Raw genomic sequence first — 10,000 nt, forward strand, 5'->3', positions numbered from 1 at the left:
CCGCTTGAATAGTGCGGACCTGCGTGGAAACAACCAGCGATTAAATTTCACAAAAACCACGCTCCAGAAGAAGCATGACGGCAATGGAAAGATATCATACAAAATACTAACCAAATGAAGATGACGCCATCTTAAAACTTCGTTGCTATGCTCGAAACAGTTTTTGGGGTCTTATCAAGAGAAAATGAGGGGACAGAGAAGGAGGCTCCCGGTCCAGCCCTTGGGATATGTCATGTCCACGAAAGTTATTTTTAGACGAGCGGAAGTCTTCCGAGACGTCCGCATGCAGGCCAACCTCGGTCCGATGTTTGAAAGAAAATATATATTCATCAGCCTTTCACGTGCGCCATCATTTTCTCTTTACACTAAGAACCTGAGAGCGAGGCAAGACTGCATGCGGACGTCTCAGAAGACAGACTTTCGCTAGAACAAAGACTTCCGCTGGTCTAAAAATAACTTTCGTGGACATAACATATCCCGGCCAACGCCTTGTGCCTCCCTCTCTGTCCCCTTATTTTCTCTTGGTCTTATGCATTGTATGCATTCAGACCCCTAAGTCAGAGGCTGATCTTGATTGTCAGTTGAGGACGAGAACACAAGTGACAGTCTGGCTTGTAGACTGGGTACTAGTAATTGCGAGTCATCGTTTGTCAAGTGTCGGCCATTGCTTCTAGCATTCGTCGCTTGTGTATAAATCTGCGGTCGTTTTCCCTGTTTTGGGAGAAATTTGAAGAGATTTCCGTCGCAAATTAGTTGTAATTGTTCAAGGTAAGTTATCTCTGTTTCAAAATTGATCTGTCGTGCTGTTTCAGATTGGTTTTCTTTCTTTCATTTCGAAAATTAACTACAATGTCCTGGCTTGTTTGTTCTTTGTTATTTCATCCAGGTGACGTCGTTGAGTGGAGTTTCCTCGGCGATATCGATACGAGAGTTGTTTACTCACGCAAGCCAACATATCTAGACTCGGCTTGTGTTTAGTGCAGATTGCACTGAAGCTAAGACGCTTTCGCAAGCCCACATTCATTGGCTTGAAATCCGGTGTGCGTTGCACCATATACCTCACAAGGATCTCACAAGCTATCACAAACCAGTATTTATCGGCTTGAAATGTCGGTGTAGGGTACACCCCAAACTGAGAGAGTTATTGTGCTCTAAAAAATAATTGCTTTGAATAAGAGTTTTGCACTCTCAAAGAATAGTATATTTCGTACTCTTACTGTTGTCTGCTACTAGCCGCCAGCATGGGAACAACAATCGAACAATACCGGTCAAGGATCGGCTGTCACAACAATTTTGTGAAAGCCAAGTATGCATTTTCACGTGTGCGAGGGCGATTTTGGAATACGATGCTTATGATGTTTCGCTTAAATGTGTTTTACTTGCCAACATTAAAACAAGTTGTTGGACATTACGGGCCAGTTATTTAAACAAAGTCTAACTTAGGCCGCGGCTTAAGGATGTTCGCGCTAATTGTTTGTGCGCAACGTTACTGCGCAGGTAACGCGACTGTAAAATGTCACGCATTACTTCGAGCATTAGTGAAGTTGAGGTTTTAAAACCTTTGCAAAAACCGTGGACGATAAGTCTTGCACAGCGTTGGATCAGAGAAGATCGCGATCAGTCAAAATTGATTTAAAATATTTATGAAAGTCAAGTAGACTACTGCACGACTGATATTTGCGAGGTTTTATCAGTCGTACACTAGCCGAGTCTACTTGACTTTCGTACATATTTTTCAAGCATCAGTTAAAATGACATGGCGACAAAAACGCCAAGGAAAAAATTCCAGGCCAGCAAAAGAATGGCACATTTATTTCCGAATCATCATGAAACTTCAAGTGAAGCGAGCGGGAGGATGGAAAAGCTCTGGAAAAGGTAGCCGATCGAGTAGACTAGTACTAGTGGCTGAAAGTTTGGAAAACTCGAGGACGAACCGTTGCGTAAAGTTAATGGGGCTGTTTCCTTTTGATGTTTTATTACCCTACGAACTTAAGTTCAAAGTGAATGCATGTTTTTAAAGTTCTTTTCCTTTACCTTCGTGAAAATTGAGCAGTATTTTCGTCCTCGTCCGCTTGAATAGTGCGGACCTTCGTGCAAACAATCAGCGATTAAATTTCGCAAAAAAACACGCTCCAGAGGATGAGCATGACGGCAATGGAGTGATATTATACAAAACACTAACCAAAGGAAAATGACCCCTGCTTAAAACTGCGTTGCTATGCTCGAGAAAGGTTTTTTTTTTCCGGTAAAAACCTTTCATCTCTTCAACGATCGATCGTCTCTTAGGTTCCAGTCCTTCACCGACAGGTCACGCAAAAGCGTGACAAACGAAATTTTCCAAGCCTTTGCAAAATCACATCGATTTTACTCGTTCAGATCATCGGTGACCCCTATTTTTTTAATCATTAATCACTTACTTTACTTACTATCTACAAAATGTGATGAAATGAAAAAATTCTCACCGTAAGAAGTTATCTTTTTTGAACATTTTCTTTCCTCGTGCCATCGAATTCCGGTAGTGGTTGCAACGGATAGAGCTTACGAAAACGCTCGTCGAGGATGAACTCTACTGTTTACCACATGCCTAGCGACTTACAATTATCTAAAAATCTCACTCCTAAAAACCTATGCACGGAAACTTTCACTCCAACAGTTTATTTTTATGATTTTCGATGGATGAGCAGGTGAGCCTACATCTCGCGATTATGACCGATTTCTCGAAATTAAGGCATTTTTCCACTGCCATTTTCTCCGAAACAAAGTCGGTGACCCCCATTTTTTTTTTTCATTTTTGGAGTAAGTACTTTATGACCTAACTCTAGGCGAGAAATGAAGAAAATCTCACCGTAGGAAGATTTTGGCGCGAACGTCCTTACGACAATTAGCGGACCTCCAAATCTGTTTATAAGCGGTATATCTTAAGTAGATAAATTGCTGTCTAGTCTGGAATGCAAACCTTCTTGTTACCATCCCGGAAGGGGGGGGGGATGCTCGTCGGAAATTTTGAATTAAAGCCCTAAAGGAGACCAATCAAGGGGTGGCTTAAGCAAATTTTGACCCCTAAAAGAGACCGTTTAAAAACACAAAAATACGACACGCAATGAGTTTTAATGATAAAAAGGCTTAATCATCGAATTCTTTTACTTAAAAAGAAAATTTAAAAGGAAATTTGACTTCTGTTTCTCTTTGCGTAATTCTGTGTTACTAACCGTAGTTTTTTCAACCGCAAAATTTCTTTATTCCCCTGGGTCCCGACATGACTGCATTTTCTCAGTCAGGTCCAATCACAGTCACACCTTCGTGTTGACAAACTTCAAAAACACATTCGCGGAGCGAAAGCGTTGAAAGATGCGAGAATGAAAGCCGTAGCAAACAAACTTTTGCGCATTCATGCCACTTTTATTAGTTAATAGCACTTGTACGTAGTAGGCTGTGCGCAATCAAGCCGTCAAGGAATTAATATTAATTATGCAAATAATTTTTTTATTTCCCTGTGGTTTCCCGACACGACTGTTTCTCTCAGATGCTAATAATTAAATTTCACTGGCTTCAGTAAGTCCAGCCACAAAATATTCGAAGCACAGTATCCTACGAGAACAAAATTATTTTTATGTTAATTGAGCAACCCTAAAACCCGGAATCCGGAATCCGGAATCACAGTACAATACAGAGAGTAAACACTATCCTAAACATTCATAAAAGCTAACCTTAGGCCTAATTAGGCCTAATTAGGCCTAATTAGGCCTTAACTGGTGTTCCAGGCATGGTTTCAATATTTGTTAAAGTGTATTCATTACAATATAGTGTATTAATGCCAGTAGTTAACAAACAACAATTATTGTTATTCTGTTAAGAGTTTGAAAATACTTCTAGAAGTGAATTTCTAAGAGACATAAATGGACCAATGTTTGATGTCATGAACAAACTTCCAGGAAATGACTCACTATATTGTAATGAATACACTTTAATAAATATTGAAACCATGTCTGGAACATCAGTTAACAGCAAATAGTCATTTGTTTGCACAAAACATCTTTTATCACTGTATAGATTATTTCCAATAACCAAAATATTGTTCAAAGTAGAATTAGTCCACAATTTGATGTTATATAATAGCAGTAAGTGACATTGCTACACATTGCTTACTAGCATTCACACCAAAGATTGCTTCAATTCCTTGACTAGAGTCAGTGGACACAGTGGTTGCTGGATCAATGATATCAAATATTGTAGGACCTGGATTTTCCCCCACATAATCACCTGTATTTTTAGGTATTGCGAATGCTGTGTGTACCATCAATGTTTATTACTGCTACTCCGGTAGATGCTGGTAGTACATGTAACACTGTTGGATTCTCAGGATTCATTGGAGCATGTCTATAGATTTTTACTACAGTGTGGTAAATTGTTTTAATCAAATGTCTTTTCCCAACACTACCACCTCCAGTTATAAACAAATATTAAATTGGTTCAACATTTTGTGACTTCAGGCTGTTGAGGTTTTCATTTATTTCTAGTCCATGAAAGCACCCTGTTGAAAGCTTTGCATTGCATTTTTAATTATTTAATGATCTAACTGATTGACGTAATTGGTCATCAGATATTCCCCTTAGCTGTTTATACATTGTTATTGCTGATGGACTGTGATTTCCAGTAGTTTGGGAATTTGCACCAAGCTCTGAGGGTACTTGTTCATTGAACACCTTATCTACTGATGATTCATCTTAGAATTCTAGTTGAATTTCAGCATTCTCTTGATCATTTATAAGATCATATGAATAAATGACAGTGCCATGCTTGTTTCTTAGCCATTTTAGTGCTTCTGTTACTAGTAAATAGCTGATAGAGATGCTGTAGTGTGCACCAAAAGTTGTCTAAACTGTGCAAATGGCAATAAGAGAAAGATTAGCGGCAAGTCATCGATGTAAAATTCTAAACGGGTCCTGAAATTTGAAGCATACTGAAGGAACCCATTTCACTGCTGCATTGTTATGGGAAATTTTCAACCAATCATGCATGGACGCATGGTGGGCTGAATGGAGTTAAACTAAGCATAAGACCCCAAGTACCCATCGCGGACCTTTTTTGGGGGGGGTAAAACCTTTCATCCCTTTAACGAACGAGCCTCTCTTGGGTTCCAGTCCTTCCCCGACGGGTCACGCAAAAACGTGACAAACGAAATTTTCCAAGAGCTTTGCAAAATCACATCGATTTTACTCGTTTAGATCGTCGGTGACGCCTATGTTTTTAATCATGAATCACTTACTTTACTTACTATCTACAAAATATGATGGAATGAAAAAATTCTCACCGTAGGAAGTTATCTTTTTCTAACAGTTTGTTTCCTCGTCCCATCGAATTCCGGTAGTGGTTGCGACGGATAGAGCTTACGAAAACGCTCGTCGAGGATGAACTCTACTGTTTACGACATCCCTAATGGCATGAAATTATCTAAAATCTCACTCCTAAAAACCTATGCACGGAAACCTTCACCATAACAGTTTATTTTTATGATTTTCGATGAATGAGCAGATGAGGCTCCATCTCCCCATCAGGCCATTCTCTTTTTTTTTCTCCGTTTCGCGTCGTCCGACCGACCCAAATTTTGGGCATTTTCCAAAAAAAAAAAAAGTTAATGACGTTTTAAGCCATTTTTGTGTCGCACAGGAGTTTCGGTGGTTGATCCTTTTTCCCACGCTGTCTTAATTTTGCCACAACATCCGCCAACTTTTCCGCCATATTGATTTTGGGTTCACGTCTTGTTGTTTTCTTGGCTCCACAGCTATGATGCCGGGGTACCAGGCCTCCGATTCCGAGAAAGCTTATGATTTTTTACTGGGTTGCCTATGGCAAACCCAGTCGAGGTCTGCGTTTTGTTTGTTTTGTTTTTTTTTCCGTGTGGGTAAAAGTCTTGCCTGTCACTCCCCTGGTAAGTGGTGTCTTTGTGCATAGAGCCTTCTGCGCGTATTTTCTTAGGATCGAGAGGGTAGTGGAACTGCGTAGATTTCTCTGGTGGACACAGTAGAATCATTAACTTAGCCTGCAATGACGTCGAAAGTCATGTGACGCCAATGGCGTTTTAGTGGATCCTTAAACAAAATATACCCTTATGGAGCTCAATAATGGAAAGTCAGTTGGATAAACTAGGCAGGAATCTCAAAAGCGACGAGTACTGGACTTCGACAACAATCTATCGCCCGTCGAGACGAAATCAAAGTGAGCTGTATTTACCTGAAGTACATGATAATTTGACACGATTGAGTTTCTTGTCTTCACGCACGCAATGAAATAGGAAGAGGTTTTCGCCTCTAAGAGCAAATATGTTGTTTGTTTCAATATATTTTTCGCTGGAAAAGGATTCTGTGGTATTTTCTGCCTTTGTGAATTATAATATCATGTTGTGTATTGAATTTTCGAGCTTAAGGTTGAAATGTGATATGGGAGAAGTTTTTTAGTATTGCTCTGTAAGCTGGAAGGGTTCACAGGCCTGTTGGAAGCGTGCTTGAGTTTCAACATAATGAGCCCCAAAATCAGTGAAGAATTGTGACGCAGTTGAATAATAAAGTAGCTGCTATTTCCAAAATGATGGAATTACCTGGTGATAAATAACGTCGTACGCGTCTTGGAGAGTAAATTTTGATTTTGCATAAACAAGACTTGGGCGATTGTGATCTTTGTTTTGACTTCGCTCATTTCATTGTCAAACTTTATAACACTTGACAGAAAAAGAAACTTACAAAAACCCGGTATCTTGCCATCATTTGACACAGATACTTCACTGTTTGGCGAGTAAACATGCCGCGGTAACTTCATCACGGCGCCCGCTGACTTCCGGCGATGTCACTTTCGATTTTGCGATTTATTTGTGCAGCCAAAACGTACAATGACAAAATTGAACGTTGCAAAAATCCCCCAAAATGTTTGTCGCTGATCGTAACTCTTTATAGCGGAGCTCCCCGCGCGCCGAAGGCGCGCGCGGGCGGAGCACCATAATTAAGAAAATATGGTAACCCATCGATGTGAGAAAATTTGGTTTTATAGCCATGACGTCATCAACGTCCGTACGTACGTACGTACGTCCGTCCGCCCCTTCATGTATGCCAATGTGACCAGTACACGTAACTATATCACGGGCTCAAGTTTAGAGCTCATCCAGGAGGCAATACTCCATTTGACACTGACAGAGCTGAAAAACGACTGCGCATGCGCCAGATAGGGAGTACAAATCGTGCATGAGACGCGAAGTGTCCATTTCGATCGTTTGATCTCGTCTTCTGCCTGTGTCACTTTATAACTCTTGACGGTGTGAATTTTGGAAGTGAGATCGTGGTGATTTAATTTAAGGAGACACATCAGATCTGTGTAATATATTTGTGTGGAATTTTTGGGCCTTGAGATCCAAACCCAGTTAAATTTGTTTGGGAATATGCGCTGCAGAAACTAACCGAGGCTACGGTGAGTGTTCCATATTTGTTTTTGAAGCATGAAGTGTTCACAACATTTGGTTCAGTTTGCACACTAGGGTATTGCCCATGCAATCTCTACAGTTTTCATCAACAAGATAATTTGGGCAGGGTTTTCTGAAATCACCTTTACAATCAATCATACATGTATTTGCAATGCGTTAATTAAAAGTAACATGTTCTAAGAGCATTATTTGAAAGTTGTCAACCTTCTCCTTGAACCAAGGCAGCAGTTCATTTAGAGTGCTGCCACTCTGCAATAGCCACTTAACCTCCTGACTGCCCCCATAAAGGCAGCTGTCTAAAAGAAAACACCTTGCCAACTTGTGAAGTTGGAATGAACACAAGTACTGGCCAGAACTACACAGAAAATATTGAAGTTCTTTGTCCCTGTCTCAGGGCATTTCTTCAATGAAAAGGTAAATTGGTTGCAAGACTGGCCTCTGAGATTACACTCAGAAGAAGTTCTAGTTGCACAGTAACTACAGTAGTGTGATCAATAACATTGTTTAATTTATTGCCATAGTGAGGCTTGATTACAGAATCATAAATACTTGCCCACCAAAATACCCTGTGCAATCAACTGATACACCCATGTTCGGGAGACTGTTGGCCTGTTAATTAATGGAACATCGATATATTAGGAAAAGAACAATTTGTTAAATAAAAGTACAAAGTCCAGGCCCTGCTTCCTGTTAATCCTAGGATTATTGACAGGGAAATACTGCTTCAAAGTGGCACCCGAGTGACTTAATTGTAGTCTAGCTTCCACAATCGCCAAATAATAATGATCTATCATTATTGTAATAATGCAACACACTTGGTGTCAACATCTATGTCAAAACTTGGAAGATGGTATTTTTCTTTCCCCCTTGACTGGCCATTATTTGCAAATCTATGTTCAACCCAACGTCCAAGGCAAAATTATGGTTAGACTCAAAAAATTTAAGAACATGTGTTAAGGCAAACAGTTAAGGGTCATTGGTTTATGTGTGGTTTATAGTATGTTTATATGGTTAGCTCATCATGTTTTCTTTGTCTTGGTTGTGTAATAAGAATGACTTTTTGTACTAATTTTCACAGCCCCCATAAAAACTGATATGTGCAGTTTCCTGTGTCTAGGAAAATAATAATATCATTATGATATTGTAGATTATAGCATTGTAATATGCATCTCATGGACAATAACATTCATTTTCGTTTTTTGTCCTTAGGGAGATGGATCCACCTGGTATTATTTGCGGCAGTTTTTTGAAATATTAGCTCTAAAAGGAGCGAGAAGAAATTCAGCCTTTTTTTCTCAGCAATAAACCACAATAATCTTATTGAGTCCACTTTGTCCATGTTGGTAGTGTGGAACAAAAGACTGGATAAAGTCACTGAGAAATCCAGACAATGCTGTTGAGATTTAAGCAGTTTCTTTAGTACTCTTCACTTTGCCAAACTTTTCAGTTTCTTCTTAGAACTGAATACCAGTCCTTAACCTTTTTTCAGTTATGAACTTTTTGGACCATCACAGAGCTTTAAGATGCCACTTTTTTAAATGTTGTACTTATAAAAAAAAATGGGGACAACATACTCAAGCAAAAACATCACAAATGCATGTTGTTTGCACCTGCACACAAACTTTGCGAATGCTTTTGATCTGATGAGTTGCCAACCCAGTAATGCTTCAGATACATGTAGTGACGTCGAAACCCAAAACACCTTCAAACACATTCAATGACAAGTTGTCAGAGAAAAAATTAAAATTAAAAACAAACATCTTCTTGAGCATTGGGACCCACATGGAATAGCCCTTGCATATGTGTATTATACTGATGACTGGATTCCATCTACTTAATATACAATCATCTTTTTAGGATAATACCACCTATGCCAGTCGGCAGATAATGCTAGAGTGAACTTCTTGCTATACAGCTGAAAATATTAATTTTGTGGAATGCCCCTTTCAGGGATGTTTCCTAGTTGTCTATGCTCTTGTAAATTTACTCGGTGGAACGAGGAGAACGTGAACCAAGCAAATTACGTAATAACACGGTGCGCAGCGTTAAGGACGAACACGACGAATTAAAGCAATAGCGTGAAGGTTTATTGAACGGAAATGCTCAAAGTTCCTAGTGGTACAGCCTTGCAATTAAAACGACGGACCAAAGGTCGCGGAGTTGAGAGGTAGATCACAACGTCGCAAGGACGATGAAAGTCGGTTCGAACTGAAAGGCGATAAAAGCAAAATAGAAACTAATTTTAGCTAACTACCTATAAAGGTAACCAAAGGTATATAGAAGGCTAAGGTAAACGTTAATAATTTCAAATAATTTCAAGTAGCACATCAATGAAATACAACAAGAAATGAGATCAAACGAGCTGATCAACAATCTATAGAATACGATGACAGAAACTTGACAATGATCACATCAGTGTAGATTGATCAATAAATCCATGCTGAGTACTAACGATTAAAAAACTGATTGAAAACTAGATACCAAAGCAAATATATTAATAGACTAAGGCAAGCAAAAACTTAAACTTAAACC

At 39.4% G+C, this 10,000-nt stretch overlaps 1 long non-coding RNA gene across 1 annotated transcript; it reads left to right on the plus strand.

Moving 5' to 3' along the window:
• The first annotated feature begins 7,230 nt into the window (after positions 1–7,230).
• On the plus strand, positions 7,231–8,793 carry LOC138060036 (uncharacterized). Its single transcript, XR_011134286.1, has 2 exons — positions 7,231–7,455; positions 8,678–8,793. It is a non-coding gene; the product is annotated as an uncharacterized lncRNA (long non-coding RNA).
• The last annotated feature ends 1,207 nt before the right edge of the window (positions 8,794–10,000 follow it).

Source organism: Montipora capricornis, chromosome 8 (genome assembly GCF_036669925.1).
Source record: "Montipora capricornis isolate CH-2021 chromosome 8, ASM3666992v2, whole genome shotgun sequence".
Taxonomy (NCBI): Eukaryota; Metazoa; Cnidaria; class Anthozoa; order Scleractinia; family Acroporidae; genus Montipora; species Montipora capricornis.